The sequence below is a fragment of the Rhineura floridana genome, chromosome 1, assembly GCF_030035675.1.
Source record: "Rhineura floridana isolate rRhiFlo1 chromosome 1, rRhiFlo1.hap2, whole genome shotgun sequence".
NCBI classification, from domain to species: domain Eukaryota; kingdom Metazoa; phylum Chordata; class Lepidosauria; order Squamata; family Rhineuridae; genus Rhineura; species Rhineura floridana.
The window spans coordinates 87,756,247-87,775,669 of record NC_084480.1 but is presented as its reverse complement, the minus strand read 5'-3'; the positions used below and the strand labels follow the sequence as shown (position 1 = coordinate 87,775,669).

Sequence of the window (19,423 nt, the reverse complement as noted above, 5' to 3'; positions counted from 1 at the left end):
ACATTTCTGAGCAGTGTCGCCGATCTAGATATTTCATGACATTTGCCTGCCTGATGCAGAGGTTACAGGTTATACTGCAGTCAACATGCTAGTTACAAATGTGCCTGAGTGCCAGCCTATATAAATCAACAGAATCAAGTAATAAAGCTCCTCCTGGAACACAGAAACAGTTTCACCAAACCAAATAGCTTTTGAGGCACAATTTACACATGCAACACAACAAAAGAATGCCAGTGTTTGTGTTAACAGAAAATTTGCAGGTTGGAAAGAAAGGCTGTAGGTTAATCTCTTCCAAACAGGCTAGTTTTCTGTACACTGGAATTTTTTGCATGGAGAGAATTCCAACACAACATCTCCCACTGGTAGCCTAAAGTGTTACAGCCTAAGGAACATCTAATGTCACTATTCAGCTACATTAATTGTAAGCCTCTAAAGCAGATATAAGGAATCTGTGGTTCTCCGTATGTTGTTAGGCTACAGCTCCCATAATCTCTGACCATTGGCCATGCTGGCTGGGGCTGATGGGAACTGAAGTCAAGCAACAACCAGAGGGTCACATAGATTATTCATCCCTGCTTTAAATTCCCTATCCCTGGAGAGGGTATGAAGGTCACTTCATAACTGCGAGTGAGAACCTTGTACACGTCACACAAAACACCACCAAGAAGCATACTTTATTTTGCACAAAATATTTTTCAGATTTCTCTCCATTCAGAGATCCACATGCACCCCAACTAGGGTTGCCAGATCTCCAGTTTTCATCTGGAGACTCCGGTTTGGGGGAGCTTCTCCAGGTGAGTCACCCCAATCTCTGGACTTGTAGCTTTCATTTTTAAAAAAAAGTTTCTAGGTGGTCCAGTTCAAAGGATATACACCAAAATGTTAGCCACTGCCACCACCAACCCCGCATCTTCTGTTAGTACCAGCTGCTCTAATTCCTGCCCTTTCAAGTTTTTAGCCAGTAAGTAAAGTTAGGGTTGTGATTAACAAGAGATTTGTTGACCTCCAGGCAACAGCTAAATCTCATTTCAAGTTTCCTTTCCCTGCTTGTCTCATATCAGACCCTTGGCCTCTCAATTGTGGTGTGCCACAGGGCTCTATACTCTCTCCCATGCTATTTAACATCTATATGAAGCTGCTGGGGGCAATCATCAGGAGATTTGGGCTGCAGTGTCATCAATATGCGGATGACACTCAGCTCTATCTCTCGTTTAAATCTTCACCAGAGTTGGCTGTGGAGACCTTGTCCAAGTGCCTGGAATCCGTGAGTGGATAGATGGGAAGGAACAAGCTGAAGTTGAACCCTGATAAGACCGAGGTACTACTTGTGGGGGACAAGAGAAGGTTGGACGACATTGACCTGAAGTTCAACGGGGTGAGTCTACCCCTAAAGGACCAGGTCCGCAGCCTTGGGGTTGTGCTTGATTCCAGGCTGTCCATGGAGGCTCAGATTTCAGCAGTGAGCCGGGCAGCCTGGTACCAACTACACCTCATACAAAGGCTGCAACCCTACCTTCCTGTTCACCAGCTCCCACTAGTGGTACACGCCCTGATCACCTCTCGTTTGGACTACTGTAATGCGCTCTACGTGGGGTTACCCTTGAAAACGGTCCGGAAATTACAACTGATACAAAATGCGGCAGCTCGACTACTTACGAATAGTCGCCGCCGAGATCACATCACACCAGTGTTGTTCGACCTACACTGGCTACCAGTTGTTTTCCGAGCCCAATTCAAGGTGTTGGTATTGACCTTTAAATCCCTACACGGTTCCGGCCCAGTTTATCTCACGGAGCGCCTTCAACGCCACCAATTATGCCGCCTGACAAGATCGGCCACACAGGGCCTTCTCTCAATCCCGCCAACAAAAACAGCCAGATTGGCAGGTACAAGAGAGAGGGCATTCTCAGTGGCGGCCCCCACTCTTTGGAACTCCCTCCCACAAGATCTCCAGCACGCCTCTTCTTTAAATGTGTTTTGGAAAGCCTTAAAGCTCTTTCAGCAGGCCTTCGGGGTATCTGGGGAGGGTTAATTGTTATAACTGAAATGCCTCCTGCCCAGTTTTAATATTGTTGCTGCAGATGTGTTGTTTTTATATTGTATTACTGTATTTTATCAATTGTATTTTAACAATTTTGTAAGTCGCCTAGAGTGGCCATTGGCCAGATAGGCGACGAAGAAATTAAATTTATTATTATTATTATTATTATATCAGGAATTGAGTAAATATATAGCTTTCAGCAGCATAAAGAGTACTTTCTCTGTACAGGAGATGTGAATACATTGGGACTTGCTTCTGAGTAAACATGCGTAGGATTGCACTAGAACAGAAGATCTCAGCAGTAAACAATTTTAGTTATTATAATACAAGGGTACACACAGGTTTTTTTAGTTACTTTCAAAAAATGGCATGTTGATAAAATGTTACACATTTTCTTTCAAATAATTTTTGAACAGAAATTTTAAAAAGTGTATATGCTATAGCTTGTGATACCATTCCAATGTGTTATACTTTTCTAATTAACGAGTCAAACAAGTTTAACTTTTACTGGGCTGCTGAAGACAGCAGTTTATTTGTCTTATTCATAATCTGTTTTAAAAACCTTCCCAATATGAAGCTTTTCTGGGAGTAAAGCTGCAATGCTAATTCCAAACACCTGGGAGTAAACCCCACTGAATTCGGTAGGCCTTACTTTTGAGTAGACATGGTTAGGATTGTGCTGAAAATCAATGCAACTTTTGAGTGAACATAGAAAAGGACTGTGTTGTAAATCTTTCTTTCCCCATCCGATCCTTTTTTTTAAAGCAAATAGGCAGTGCTTACTTAGGTGTCACTGCTTTTATTTCGTAGGAAACAAATACTGATTTTTAAAAAAAAATGTTCTGCAATAACCAACTGGTTTTGACAATAAAATATTATATGGGATGTAAAAGAGAATTCACCTAATGGGAAGTGTGGCTTCAATTGCTGTTGTTCCCAATCTACTGCCTGTGAAGGTAGACCAAACCATGTGCGTTTTCTCTCTGTCAGTTATTACTCACCCTAATTGGGTTGGCTGTCAAAGTGAGTTTATAGCAGCCCAAAGAATAGGCAGGAAAGAGTAGAATAAAGAAGAAGAATCTTCTTAACTCTTAGTCATTTCTCAAATCTTTCTCTGCAGTGAATGGTAAGTCTGTTGGAAGAGGGCGAAGAGCAACTAGTTAGAGTCCTCCAGCTAGCTAGGCTTGCCTACCTTTTACCTGTGCTCTTTTATAGCTAACTTCCTTCCCTTGTAAACTGATATGCTCAGGGAAGCTTATCTGCTCTTCCTTTGTCTTCTTCTTTGACTGTCCAAGAAGAGATGAGACATCTCTGTCTCTCTCTTGAGCTATGAGGGTAATACCCAAGTCTGGGCATTGCGCCTCCAACTTAAGTTAGTTAGAACTAGGTATGCCTTTCCTATCTACCATGTATTTCTATAAATAAAGTAGCTTTTCTTATTTTACTAAGTCTTAAGTCTCAGTGATCTAAATGCAGGGTAAAAGCCTGCTTCTAAAGTAAATACACACACTGGCATACACACAGCTGAGACCACTGAATTACGTTCAATAGGCAGGAAATAGTAGAGTTAAGAAGAAGAATCTTCTTAACTCTTAGTCATTTCTCAAACATCTCTCTGCAGTGAATGGTCAAATCTGTTAAAAAGTTTGGGGCAGCCATGTTAAAAGGCAGGCAAGGAATTCCAGGCCGGGGGTGCCAACCCTATTTTGATATCGGTATCATTGCAGAGGATCCCTAGTCAAGCCTTACCAACAGTACAATCCTAACCATATCTACTCAGAAGCAAGTCCTGTTGAGTTCTATGGGGCTTAGTCCCTTAGTGTGTTTAGAATTGCAGCCTTCAGGGGCATCCATCTTTACTCCCATCTAAAATCTCCATAACACTAGGCTCCCTTTTTCCTACAATGACCTTCTGGTGACTGACCTGGCCTGAGGGCGCTTAAATCCTCCTTGCCAAAAGCAAGTAGGCTAGATTAAATGTTCCTTACCCAGGCTCTCTAAGCAGGTGAGAAAAAGTGATCCCTTCACTTGAAGTGGACCTGGAAACACTCTCATATAGCTAAGATTTCTATCTTAATTTCCAGTTAGAGAATTTTTGTTTGTTTGAGTGGTATGCTCCAAGCAACCGTGGTTGATGCTTAATTTATCATGCTTAATGATATCACTAGCCCCCCCCCATGACATCAGTAGGGCCTGCCCCTGAAATCTCAGGGCTTGGGATGCTTCTGACCTAGCAGCCCAACCCCAACATACATAAGGGGCAACTGTTCCTCCATTCCTTTAATGATGGCAACAATTTTATGCGTGTTATGTCTATTGAAATGAAAAATGAAGTAACTGACAGTAACGGAGCTCCATTTGAGTACTGAAGCTCCAACATTCAACACAGGAAATTGCTAGGTTTGGGTGGAGGAAAGCTATGAAACAAAAATGGCTCAGAGTTTGAGTTTTCTTTTCTGAAGACAGAAAATACCACAAATGAACAGATCAATCTTTGTTACTAAGATTTAACTATTTGAAATTATTATTTTTTATTTACTTGTTTTTTACTGTGGACAGCTAAGCCAGAGTTAGCTAAAAAGTGGGTTTTCTCCCACTCACCCTCAGTTCTCTAATGGTTCGGCAGAGTGTGGAACTTTCTCACTGCTGAAAAGATTAAGCACCAAATTAAACATAGGACAGGCTAAGCTCAACCACAGGCCTTTAACTATAGTCCGTTCACAGAGTATACCAGAGATCTTAATAGATCAGCGGCACAATCCCCTCCTCCTCCCCCGCCCAAAATGTAAACTGTATGCAAGTATACTGAAGCCTTGTAATTCCAGCCCCTACTTGGCTCTGTACTTCACTTTCACATTCAAAAATCTTCACAGCGCTGTTGCAATGAGTTAAAATTAAAATGTTGTACTAAAATGAAATCAAATAATGCAAAATGAAACATATGCTTTCTTTCCTTGCTTTGTGAAAAGTACGGGAGTTTTCCGCTTATCTGCTTCTTTAGCAATTAAAGATGTTATTCCCAGCTTGTAGGACCAAAGGTCAAGGATAGAGGAAGTTTGGGATGAGAACAGAGAAGTGGACCAGAATAGACAGATGCTGAGAAATTAAACAATGATAGGAAGGCACCAAAATGATGTATTCTTGATTAGCTATGCATTTCTGATATTATGTATGTGACGCATCTATAGCCTATAAATATGATGACTGTCAGCTATTCTGGAGAGCCACTTGATTGAGGCCCTCCCTTTGCAAAGGTATAAAAAGGCAAGACTTTATACTGATCTGGTCTCGTCTCTATTCCTTATTGGCATCTCAAGGAGTTGAGAGCTTTTATCAGTCGGGCCTCCATCCAGGCCTGGCTCCTTTTGTAACAGCGCCACACATACCTTGTTCGATTGTTGATCCAACGCTTGCTTTATTTTATTTATTTATTTATTTATTAAACTTTTATACCGCCCGACTAGCAGAAGCTCTCTGGGCGGTGAACAACAAAAATACTAAGATACACAATATAATACAATAAAAACATATAACAATAAAGCAGTCTAAAATCAATTACAACAAATGAAAAATCAATAGCTTAAGTTAAAATGCATTGGGAAAGAGGAAGGTTTTAACTTGGTGCCGAAAGGATAGCAGTGTCGGCGCCAAGTGTACCTCCTCGGGGAGACTGTTCCACAGTTCGGGGGCCACCACTGAGAAGGCCCTAGATCTTGTCACCACCCTCCGGGCCTCTCTATGAGTCGGAACCTGCAATCCTATACTTACCTGGAAGTAAGCCTCATTAAAACTTAATGGGGCTTAATTCTGATGTGACACTCTGGTTTTATTATATGTACTTTGTTTTTCGTCTTTATTTTATGCATAGAATTTAATTGTTTTATTTTTGTTTTTTTGTTTTTATAATAATTTTTTATTATTCAAATTTTTATAAAAACAAATACAAATACAACAAAAACAATACAACAGAAAAAAAAATAAAAAGAAAAACGTGACTTCCGATTTGTTACAGATCAGCTATAAGTATATAATATATATCAAACCTGTCTCCTAGAACATACGAAATTCACTTTTTTCCAAAGTCTATCTTAATTAATCGTCAAATCCCATTATCATCATTTCATTTTTTGCTTTCAACAAAAAGTCCAAAAGAGGCTTCCATTCCTTAAGAAATGTATCTGTCATTTTTTCTCTAATAAGACATGTCAATTTGTCCATCTCAACTAAGTCCATTAATTTCAATAGCCATTCTTCCATTGTTGGTATCGTTTCCATTTTCCACTTTTGTGCATATAGTAATCTTGCTGCCGTGATCATATATAATATTATTCTTCCATATTTCTTTTCCTTTTGTTTATCCATAAAACCCAATAAAAAAAATTCTGGTTTTGACTGAATATTTATCTTTAAGATTTTTTGCATCATCCTACCTATCTGTATCCAAAATAATTTTGCCTGTTTACACAACCACCACATATGATAAAAAGATCCTTCTTGTTGTTTACATTTCCAACATACATTAGAAACATTACTATACATTTTTGACAACTTTTCTGGAGTCATATACCAATGATACATCATTTTATAAAAATTTTCTTTAAGATTATAGCATAATGTAAATTTCAAACCTTTTTTCCACATATTTTCCCATTGATCCATTTGTATATTATAACCAAAATTTTTTGCCCACTTAACCATACACTCTTGTTCTTCTTCCATGTCCATTTTTAATAAAAGTTTATACATTTTTGCAATTATGCATTCATCATTTGTACACAAACCTATTTCAAAATCAGATTTATTTATTTCAAACCCATACATTTTCTTGTCCATTTTAAATCTTTCTAACAATTGTAAATAGGCAAACCATTGTGAACTATATCCTTCCTTTATTAGTTGTTCTCTCTCTTTCATTATATATTCACCATGCACATTTTCTAATAGTTCTTGGTAAGTTAACCATTTCTCTTTTCCAGCCATTTCTCTTCTATAAAATGCTTCTTGACTTGAAACACATAGTGGTATTTTCGAAAAAAACCTTGTTTTGTATTTATTCCATATATTCAACAAAGGACGTCTTATAAAATGATTATTAAAATCCACATTAACTTTTACTTTATCATACCATAGATATCCATGCCATCCCCACTTCAGGTTGTGACCCTCCAAATCCAATAATCTTTTATTCCTCAATAGAATCCATTCCTTTATCCAGACTAAGCAACAAGCAGCAAAATAAAGTCTCAAATTTGGTAATCCCAGCCCTCCTCTTTCTTTGGCGTCTTGTAATAATTTAAATTTAACTCTTGGTTTTTTCCCCTGCCAAACAAATTTAGAAATATCTTTTTGCCATTGTTTGAAAGGTAGATCAGAGGATATGACAGGTATTGTTTGAAATAGAAACATCATCCTCGGCAATACATTCATTTTTATTACAGATATTCTACCCATTAATGACAACTGTAATTTATCCCATTTTAACAAATCTTTCTTAATCTCTGTCCATAGTTTTTCATAATTATTATGAAACAACTTTGAATTTTTATTTGTCATAATGATACCTAAATATTTCACCTTTTCTTCTATTTTAAAATCTATCTTCTCCATTAACTCTTTTTGATCTCTTAAAGATAAATCTTTCACCAGCATCTTCGTTTTTTGATTATTGATCTTAAATCCTGCTAATGGTCCAAATTCTTCTAATTTATCCATCAATACTTTGATTCCTTCCAAGGGATTTTCTAATACAATTATCAAGTCATCAGCAAATGCTCTCAATTTATATTCCTCTTTTTTTATCTTTATTCCCGAAATCCTTTTGTCTTGCCTTATATCTCTAAGCAGCACTTCTAAAACCAGAATAAATAGAAGGGGGGACAATGGACATCCCTGTCTTGTACCCTTTTGTATTTCACATGAGTCCATTAAATCCCCATTGACAATTATCTGTGCCTTCTGTGATATATAAATCGATCTGATCCATTTTATAAAATTATCTCCAAAGTCCATTTGCTCTAGAACCTTAAACATAAATTTCCAATTCAAATTATCAAATGCTTTCTCAGCATCCAAGAAAATCAAAGCAGCTTGTATGTCATTTCGTTGTTCTAGATATTCCAACACATTCAAAACATTCCTGACGTTATCACGTAATTGTCTTTTAGGTAAAAACCCCGCTTGATCTTCCTGAATAAATTGTTGCAATATTATTTTCATTCTTTCAGCCAAAATCATTGTGAGACTTCCCGGAAGGAGTGCTGGCTGGTGATTGTCTCTGAGTGAGCTCTATCTCAGAGGAAGCTTATTTCAGTTAAAAGCCAGTCAAGAGGAATTTTTGACTGGCGTAAATGTTCTCCAAGATAAAAGGAGAACCAAAGAGATTTTCCACGGAACTCTGTCGAGCTGTAGATTGCTAGATTTGATCAGGAATCCCCCTGAGATAAGAAGGCTTTTCTAGCAGCGGAAGACTGAGTCTGGATTTCCAACAGGCTGTGCTGAAAGTAAGCGAGACGTTTTTTTCTTTCTCTTTTAAAAACGTTTTTAACGAGCTAGCCTCCTTCTGTCTAAATCTTATCAACTAACTTAAATTACTATCGTAAAAGAGACTTGTTTACGAATCGGCAACTCAGAAACTTGGGTGAGTCACACTTTTTTCGTATTATACAAAGCTAAGGAAGAAGGGAGCAATTCAAAGAACCTGCTTTATTTTTTATGACAAAAAGCTGGCTTAAAGCTGGAATTACAAAGATTAAACGGATAAGAGGCAACTTATTAGATAAGATGATTTGATTATTTGAAGGAAATATATCTGAGAATATTTTTTTTTATTTTGGATTAATTTTTTTTTTTACCAAATCTGCTGTTCGTGTATCTTACTAACTGCTGGATGCTGAGAACTGGATTTGTTTTACATTCCTGAATGTGCTGGAGATAAGAACTGTGTTGGTTAAACAGGCCTGGAATATTAACTTTTTTGTTGCTGGGAGAAAAGAAACTATTTGCCTCTACATTGGCTAATAATAGAAAAGGGTTTTTTTTTCAAGAATGACAACTAGGAAAACAGCCAAAGTTTTGGAGCGAAGAGTTTCAATTGATACACAGGAAGGGATGGACATGTTCCAGAAAATTATGGAGGGATTTAGTGATTTTAAACAAGAGTTGAAACAAGAGATGAAACAGGACAGACAACAATTTAAAGATGAATTTTGCAATATGAAAAAGGATTTTAAAGATTTACAAGATCATATTAAAACAGAAGTGGGTGAGATTAAAAATAACATTGGGCAATTAACACAGGATGTAAAAAGTGTTAAAGATAAGGTGCAAACCTTAGAGAATAGAATAGATATTACAAATATGGAATTGGAAAAAAATTTGGACTATATTGCTGTTATGGAACTTAGAGATAAAGAACATTGCTTGAGATTCCGTGCAATTCCTGAGGAAACAGGTGAAGATATCAGAGAGAAAATTGTTAATGTTTTGGCAAAATCCTTCGACAGGAATGAAGATCGGATGGAATTTGAAATAGACAAAGTTTATAGAATTAATTCCAGATATGCAACAATAAAAAAAATCCCAAGAGATGTGCTTGTTTATTTTTTAAAAAAGAGGACCAGAGATATGGTTTTGCAACATCATTTTAACAATGTCTTCAAAATTGACGGTAAAGAAATACAGGTGATGAAGGAAATTCCTGTTAGGCTTCTACGTAAGAGAAAAGATTACGCTTTCTTCACAGAAAAACTTAAACAATGTAAAATTCAATTTAGATGGGATGTTCCAGAGGGAGTGATTTTTACATTTAGACAACAGAAGTATCGATTAAATACTGTTCAAAAAGCAAGGGATTTCTTGAGAAAAGCTTCAAAAGACATGGAAGAAGATAAACTCAAAGATATGGATATAATTCCTGGGAAACAAAGTCAACAGAAACAGGTAGAGGAAGAAAAGGATGATGATGGATCAAAGGGAGCAACAGGCACAGACTTTTCTAAAATACATGCTTAAAAATGGATTACAAATATCTAACTTGGAATATAAATGGAGCTAATTCGTCGCAGAAGAGAAAGAAAGTATTTCATTATTTGAAAACATTAAAATTGGATATAATTTGTTTACAAGAAACTCATATTAAGAAGAAAGATTCTAAATATTTAATTTGTAAAAATTTGGGTGAAGAATTTATTTCGGCAGGATTCAAAAAAAAATGGTGTGGTTCTTTATATTAATTCACAATTGTCTCCTAAATTGATATTATTGGATGATAGTGGCAGATTTGTGGGAGTTGAAATCACCATTCAGGGTACAAAAATTTTGATAGTGGGCATTTATGCTCCTAATGAAGATAAAACAAGGTTTTATACTGGACTTATGGAAAAACTATCAGAGTTTGCATATGATCATTGGTGTGTCATGGGTGATTGGAATGGGGTAATTTCACCAAAAATGGATAGACTTTCTGAGAAAAATATTAAAGAGACACAGGGCAAATTGCCGAAGATCTGTTTCGAATTGATGGAAAATTTAGAATTGGTGGATGCTTGGAGATATATAAATGACAATGCAAAGGAATTTACTTACTTTTCAGAAAGACATAAAACATTTTCGAGGATTGATATGATTTGGATGTCTATTTCCAAGATGGATGTGTTACCAAAAACCTTTTTGGATCATAATCCAGTGATATTGACTTTAAAAAAAAAAGAAAATCTTGGATTTAGATGGAGACTAAATGAATCTTTATTACAGAATGATAAAATAGTGCAGGAATGTAAGAATAAATTAAAAGAGTTTTTTGAACACAATTTACATAAAGGAACAGATGAAAATATTGTTTGGGATACAAGTAAAGCATTTATGAGGGGATATTTTATTAAATGTAATTCTGAATTAAAAAAGAAGAAACAACAGAAAATGCAATTGATCTTGGAAGAAATAAAACAAAAAGAGGAAGAATTGAAAAAGAATCCAACTAAAGCTTCTACTGTAAATCAAATTAAAATGTTACAGAAACAAGTGTCAATGTTGACAGTTAGAGAAATTGAAAGGAAATTAAATTTTGCTAAACAAAGGACTTTTGAATTTGCAAATAAACCGGGGAAATTGTTAGCATATAAATTAAGAAAAGAACGACAAAAAAATCTTATTTTAAAGATACAAGGAGATGAGATGTTGACAGACAATTTAAAAATCCAAAGGGTTTTCCATCAATATTATTCAACTTTGTACAAGTGTCAGGAAATTCCCTCAGAAAAAATAGAAGAGTATATATCCAAACAGAATTTGCCCAAAATTACAGATCTTCAGAGACAAGCTATTAATGGTCCTATTACGTCAAGAGAAATATCTGAGGCTATAAGTAAAATTAAATTAGGAAAGGCGCCAGGACCGGATGGACTATCAGCAATGTATTACAAATGCTTGGAGGAGGAATTTTTACTACCTTTACAGTATACAATGAATTCTATTTTACAAGAGGGGAAGATACCGGATAGTTGGAAAAATGCCAATATAACATTAATACCTAAAGAGGAGCAGGATTTAACTAAAACAAAAAATTATCGGCCAATATCTTTACCGAATAATGAATTGTTTTATTTTTGTTATGGTTCACATTTATGCTATGTTATGTTTTATTGGGGACGATAAAAATATTTACAAATAAAAAGTTAAAAACAACAATGGAACAAATTCCTTTTAAAATGCACAGCAAGCAGCTGAAAAAGTAACAAGAACAGAAATGCACGTCAGTCAAAATACTTTGTAATTTTCCTTCATAACATATTGTACAGCAAAGTACTGACCAATAAATGTAAAATATCCTCAAGCAAAGGTTATCAACTTGACATGTTTTCCTATAAACTTTTTAATCCCTCTAGCACAACTCTGAATTGGATTATCCATCAGAAAAATCACAGATGTTATTTTTCTCTTACAAAAGACCTACTGTTTCTATAACTTCAGAACTGGCATATTTCCTTTTTATATGCACTTGGAGTGATGTGCAAACATTTTGTTCGGGGGTTGCAATTGTTAGTTAATACATTCCTGGTAAAAGATTGGCCTAGTTTCTACCACAAAGGTAAAACATGCTCAGAACAGCCTATCTTCTGTCTGGATAGTCCTGAGAGACTGTTCCTAATCTGGCTGCAGACAACTATTCCCTCCTTGATGGACTGGGGCAGTAATATATTTTCTACAAAAAAAGGAGCTAGGATGATATCCAACTAAGTCACACTAAGTCACATCTAGATGCATAGAAATCCAATGAAATTTGTCCATTAATTTTAATGTGTCTATTCTGATTATGACTAACATTAGATATTGCCTCTAAATAGCACTTTAGCTCCTAGCTTTATAGTTTTCAGCATTTTGTATCTTCTATACAGCTATTCTAATTTAAGAGTGATTCCTGCTGGGTGGGACAGGATTGCCAAGAACCCTCCTTGTAAGCCAGCAAGAAAAAAAAAAGCAGAAGTTAGTCAGAATTCTATCCTGACACATAATTGCCCTTGACAGTGGTATAACATTATGCCTGCAAAATTAAGACACATCCCATTGAAGTCAATGAACAGCCCAAGATGACTAATCTCCCCACCTCCTTCTCCATCCCCACAGCCACAACAAAGGCTAAAATTCCAGCACTGCAAACTATGATAGCACAGTACCAGACATTTATAAGATCCAGCTAAAGAACTCAAATTTCAGACATCAAGATGCACAACATTGGGCTGCATCACTCTAAAGATATTAAGGCAGAACTAGGGGCACATCAGTGAGGATTTGGGAATAGGGTTCTTTAAGCAAAAACAACAAACAGGAGAACAATAAATAAATAAATACAAATGGCAGAACACCATCATTCACCTTCTCAGAACTCTTACAAATACTCTGCCGCAGCACTCCAGACACCAACATCCACCAGGAGCTAGAACACTGTTGTGAATGGGGTTGCTAGGAAAAGCCCTCACACACAGGAAGATCAAGCCGGGGGCCTCATCAGAGGCAGCCTCAAACCAGGACCCTTGCACCTCCTCCATTCTTGTCCCTTTGGTTCCCTGCCATTTTCATAAAGGTGTTCACAAGACACCAATACAAACTTTAGTTTGCAGTGTTCCCAAGATTGTATGTGTGTGGCATCTCTTGTCCTGCAACAAAAATAAAGGCTTTCTCTCCTGGGATCCTGCGTCCTACTGGCATCCTCCCAGCAGCTGGGTGGCTTCTTTTTTTGAAATGGCAGTCCCTTCTCTGTCTGACCCTGAGCTTCTTCACTTGCCAAAAAGGGTGCTTAACTGCATCCTACTGCTGGCTAATTTTGGACTGTGAGGGGATTTTAAACCATAATCTGAGGGAAGTCCTGTAGCTTGTTGCTGGGGCTGATGGGAGATTGAGTTCAGCACATAGGAGGCAGCTCTCTACTTCAGACCTTCACCCTCAACACTTGTAAAGGACTGTGAACTGGGTAACCATAATGTGCCACAAAATTTCTTTGTACACAGGCTATGTCTGAAGGCACATTTGGCCAGCTCCCTGGTGAAGCAAAGCAGGGTCAGGTCTGGTCAGTGCCTGGATGGGAGACTGCCTGGGAATTGTATGGAAACCGCTTTGGGTTTCTCTCATCAAAACAAAGGTGGGGTATAAATGGAATCAATAAATAAAAATATTATAGGTTGCTAATGTCTTTTTGTGTGTATTTCCAAACATTTGTAAACCACTTTGAGGAGTGTGCTTTAATACCAGATGAGAAGATTGTGTTATTTTAATATTTCCATATCAAAACATTTATGTCCACAATAATGTCAAGAAACTAGCATGCTAAATTTTTCCTCAGATGCTGACTGAGCTAAGGAGCTAAACTGACAGCAAGAACTCTATCTTCCAGTCTATTTATTAAGTGGCTACAGTGATTCATTACAGTGCTCATCTTGATGAAGTAAATTCTAATTCTGAAATGGTTGCATTAGGGCATATCTACATTTGAACATAGGGAATCGTTCACTTCATTTCCAGACTCCACCAAGACACAAGTAATATTCACATAAAAAAATCCTTTGAAAGATATCCCACATGTCTACAGTAGTTGCAACTGCCTAAAATTTCCTACTGTGGCCATTTATTAATTAATAAAATGAACTCTCAAGGACTGTGCGGTGAATGTCACATATGAAATACAGCTGATGGTGCCAAAGTATAGATAGAACAGCCATTTCCATCTTGGGTGGTCTGTTACAAACTTGAGGTTCAAGAGCTCAAGCTCTTAGTGACCAAACCAGAAGACTCACACAGTATAGTCCACAGGCTGTACAGAAACAATTCTCAAATCACATCAGCACATGGACTTTCTATGGAATACTGCCAAATGTAGAAGATTATGGCCTAGGACTCAGGTTCACAATGTGGCTTATTGGACCCTGGTAATTAGACAGATTAATTTGAAACTGAAGATGAAGCATTCCAATGGCTTTATACAGCATATAATTTTACTATCAGCGCTTTCCTGCTTTCTATTGATTGAAATCAGATGAAATATACTTTGTAAATAGTACGATGAATTTTTTAAAAAGAAAACTACTGGGCCTTAATCTCTCTGAATCTTAACATTTTGTAAATGTAGTCTTTACATTTCTTCCTGTGCAACTTGTTTATTTTGCACTGTTACATAGATGAACCTAGAGTTCCTCAGGCAGTAGCTACAAGAAATATAAGTAACAAATCAGTATCAATAGTCCAATATAGTTCTTTCAGTGATTTTTTTTTTAAAAAGCTTTATATACCACCCTTTAGTGGAGCTTCCAAGAGAGTTTCTACCAAAAAAATAAAAAATAAAAAAATTAGGGACTGTTGCTAACAATGTAATCCTATAAAGGTTTACTGAGAAGGCCCACTACATTTAAGGGGGCTTGTTTTCAGGAAAGTATGCATAGGATAGCTGTCTAAAATGCAATTTCTCCACTTTAATTCAGAAAGGTAACAAGTCAGATCTTACCTAAATATAATACAACTGTGTCTATATAACTACTAGTTTTATATGAATTGCTTTTTAGCATCCCCAAAGAAGTGTCTACCTATATTTATGAAATACATTACTATGAAAGCAGATGAAAAACTAGTTGGCACTACATTTTTTTAATTTACTACAGATAATGGAAACTTTCCATTGACCCTCTTGCAAGATCTTGTCGTGAATACTTTACTGAACATATGGAATAATATTATACAATGGACTTCTCAAATTTCCAGACCAGTTTCATGGCTGACAAAAAATGAATGGAAGCTAATTTCCCCAATGGGGATGACAGCATCTGTCTTCCATGACTAGAGGCAAGCTTATTGGACACATGTATTAAACTGTTTCAGGAGGAGGAAAAACAGTAAAATCTATTACAGTCCATTCCTCAAATAGATACATTAAAACAGTATAATTGCTTAGTTTACAATCCACCAAGAATTTACTCCAAGTCTTAATGAAATGGGAGATGAATTTGTCATGGTGACACTTGCATTGGAGAACTCCATAATGAATTGTGCTCATGAATATTTAGTGAACAACAGATTTATTAATGGGTAATAAAATTTTATTAAGATCCTCTACAACATACAGTAATGACCTACAGCAAAAAGGTGAAGTCTATGAACTTTTATTCAAAGAAAAAGAGAAAAGAAAAAATCTCTATCACAGTAATAGCTAGAATTTATATAGTGCTTTGAATTTTCCAATTACTTCATATACAATACATTGGACCAGTTTGCATATCACAGTAAACCATAATTAACAGTTTACCACTAACACGGAAATCACTCATGTTTCACTACTTCTCTCTGGCTAGTGGGAACAAGAAGTCACAATCTCTGGTTTCATATTGCGCCTGGACCAGGGATTATGGTTTGTTTCATTCAAACAATGATTAGCAAGCCAAGAACAAACCATGGAATAACATCATAATTTGTCTGAAGCAAAACAAACCACAATCTCTAGTTCAGCTGTAACTCTAAACCAAGGACTGTGGTTTGTTGCTCCTGTTAGCTAGAGTGGAGGGCAGCCTTCTCTGTATTTGTAGTAATCCATTAAGTATGGTTTACTGTGATGTATGAATGCTACCACCAACTAACTAATCTTTACAACTCTAAGATAAAGCAGCTTTATTATCTCCATATTGCAGGAAGTAGACTAAAACTAAGAGATGAGCCCGATGGCTACCTAGCCAGTTTGTGGCAGAGTCAAGATATGAACTGCAAACTTACCAATTCACAGTTCAGTCTCTTACAGCACAACTGTATGCATGGCTATGCAGAAGTAAGCTTTATTAAGTTCAATGGGACTTCTTCCAGGTAAGTGTGCCTTTTATGTAGGTAATATAAAAATTGTCCATTAGAATTCAATATAGTCATTGGGTTTTAAGTATATATGCTTCTGAACAAATTACCACATTAAATAAGATAAACAATATCCCAAAATTAAGTGTTTGCTGGCATACATCTGCCTGCACTACTGACATGATGCCTCTGCAAGGCTGATGTGTTTCAGCATGTTGCATCTCATGGCATGCATCCATTCCAGCTAGTTATGTATTGATGAGACTATAAACTTCAGCCACAGAATCAGTGATGCATGCTAAGCACAATTTCTATAAGTTTTTTTTACCATATCACTCAATTCAAGCATACAGCCAGGATTCAATATCAGTGATTCCCTAGAAAGATTAGAAAAAATAAACACATTTAACTCCTTCTAGCAAGCATTTATCTGCATTGTACTTCCACAATCAGTATTAGATCTACTTTGCGGATATTATGAAAAACTGTATTTGCAGTCTGCAGTGTACACATGTTTTGAGAAGCAACAATTAGCTGAGGATTCACACATGTATAAAAAGCAAAACAGACTTCTGTACAAATCTTTACATCAGAAATGGGTAACCTGTTGCCCTCCAGATGTTATTGGATAGCAGCTCCAATCATCCCTGATCATTGGCCATACTGGCTGTGGCTGATGGGAGCTGAAGTTAAACAATATCTGGAGGGACATAGGTTATCAATCCCTGCACTACATGAAGATGTATAAACTTTCCCCTTCTACATCCGTGAAAAACTGTGGGAGGCAGCCCTTAGCTACTTGAGTACAAGGTGGGTTTTTTTCAATCTGAAGTGACTCTAAAATGAGAAGCTGAAAATAAAGTCGTGTCCTAGAACCAATGGGGTAAAAAAATAGAAAAATATTAAATGCACTAGTTTCCACATTGTCTATTTGCTATTTCATATTGCTATAGCAAGTCTTTATAACTGAGGTTTTACATTAAAGAAATTTTACATTACAGGGAATGCTTGCATGAAAACGATCAAGATTATTGTTTAGTGCTACCTAGCTTCAGCCAGAATATAAAAGTAGCGTAGCAGTCCAGTACAATATTATGTTGTCTAAATGGAAGTGTGCATACTGATAGCCAATGAAAGAGCAAGAGTACCAAGATACTTCTTGCCTATCTTCCTAAATGTTTGTCAGCAGGGAAAGCTGGCCTTAGTGTATCAACAGCAGAAAAGAAATAGCCACCTATAGAGAGAAAATAATTTAAACAGACAAATATACAATGGTAGACAAGAAATATATCTAGCCTTTTCAAAGGAAAGTCAAACCATTGCAAGGAAGAGGAAACACAGCACCAAGTGAGCCAAAATGTCAGAAATCTAACAAAATGGCTGACTCAACAATATATGTGCACACTAAAACACAGGATCTCTAAAATATAAATCACAAACTGAAAAGCCTGTTATCAGTAATGAATTCCAAATGTGCAAATTTAGCAAAATTGTATCCAGTACAGAGTCTCAAGGTAAATCAGCTACATAGCATAAACCTATTCCAAACCACCTTGCCCCCATGAAACAAAGATTTGGAACATCCAGATATCAATGACTCACTTAGCTGGTTCACCGCAGGACAGACCTGTCTATTCCGTCCCTTCATACATACATACATAAATTAAAGCTGTGATGCTGCTCTATTTGCCTGCAGAGGAAGGACAATTAGGTTCATTTACACAACCAAGAAATACCAATGCAGAGTAATGGTAAATATGTTGTGTAGCAACTTGAATATATATTTTTTAGAAAATGTGTAGTTTATTAAAGAAAAGCCTTACCATCTTGAAGTGTACTAGGCTGACTTACTGAATACACTCTCATGGCACCTCTAATGCTGCATGGGGAAAACACATTTCTCCCCTATAACAGATAAGCTGAAAGAAAAAAATGGCAATGCCAATTGATCACTAACTTGTGAATGGGAGAGGCAATCTATTAGCCCGTCATGTGCTACATTAAATTAGGGAAAATTTTGAAGCATTATCATGGGTAGAACCAAGAAAGCCTTTCCGTTTAGCACATGCCACTTGTGAATGTGGTTTCTGCATTACAGAAGTGAAACAGCCATTTTCTAATTGGCTGTATTATAGTGTGTACCACCAAATTTCACCAACATCACCAACTTGTGAAAATTGTCTCTGTGAGAAGAAGCCAGGGTTCCAAAGATAAGGTAACAAAAGGCAAAAAATATGCATACTGTGTACATCTTCCCCATCTAAAAAGGAAAAAAATGAATTTTGCTTTTTTGGGAGGAGGGTACAACAGATGCAGTGTCAACAAGCCTTGTTGCAAAGAAAGGCAGGAAGGCTAAGCAAAATTGTGTTATTCTGAATGTTATCATTCAGTTTCTATGAAAAGATAGATCATCCTCACCACTAACCTTAGATATAATGTTATCAAGCTGCAAAAAAATAGAGAGGAGAGGGAAGGGGGACTCTTAAGCTTTGCCCTGATAACTAAGTTGCAGAAACAAACAACTTAATTGCCATTTTATAATTTTACTTTTAATGAGCCTTCAACTAATAACAGAGTATGAAAGAACACATACTACATTCCTACCATTCTAACTTGTCTACAGCTTCTAGTCAGTAAGTGAAATAGAAAAGTGTCTATGAGGATACAGGGCCCCTCTCCATGAAAGCAGATTTCATTAGTAAGTTTCAGGGCAAGTGAATTGTTCATTTGACATGCCTAACATTTAAAACGTTAGCTGAAAAAACACTTTTTATCCTGAAAGGAACAGAGACAGACAGAAACCAGATAGTAAGGAAGGAATATCAAACAACACAAGTTATTCAATTGGATTCACATGGAACTATTAGCTAGCTGCAAAAAGAACTCCAATTGAACCTTTCAAGCACAAAAACTGGAAGTGCATACAAGTTTTTCCCAGGGTGCTCTTGTACTTGGGGTTGGGAAACCAGATATGTGGGTAACACCTCCACATGATTTCCATAATAGTTCCCACCAACCAAGCAGAACAGCAAGGACCAGGAACAAGTTTTTCTCCAGAAACCACTT

At 36.6% G+C, this 19,423-nt stretch overlaps 1 protein-coding gene across 3 annotated transcripts in view; it reads right to left on the bottom strand.

Moving 5' to 3' along the window:
- The window catches only part of ROR2 (receptor tyrosine kinase like orphan receptor 2), a 216,091-nt gene that overhangs the window by 170,038 nt on the left and 26,630 nt on the right, over positions 1-19,423 (bottom strand). The window lies entirely within an intron of this gene.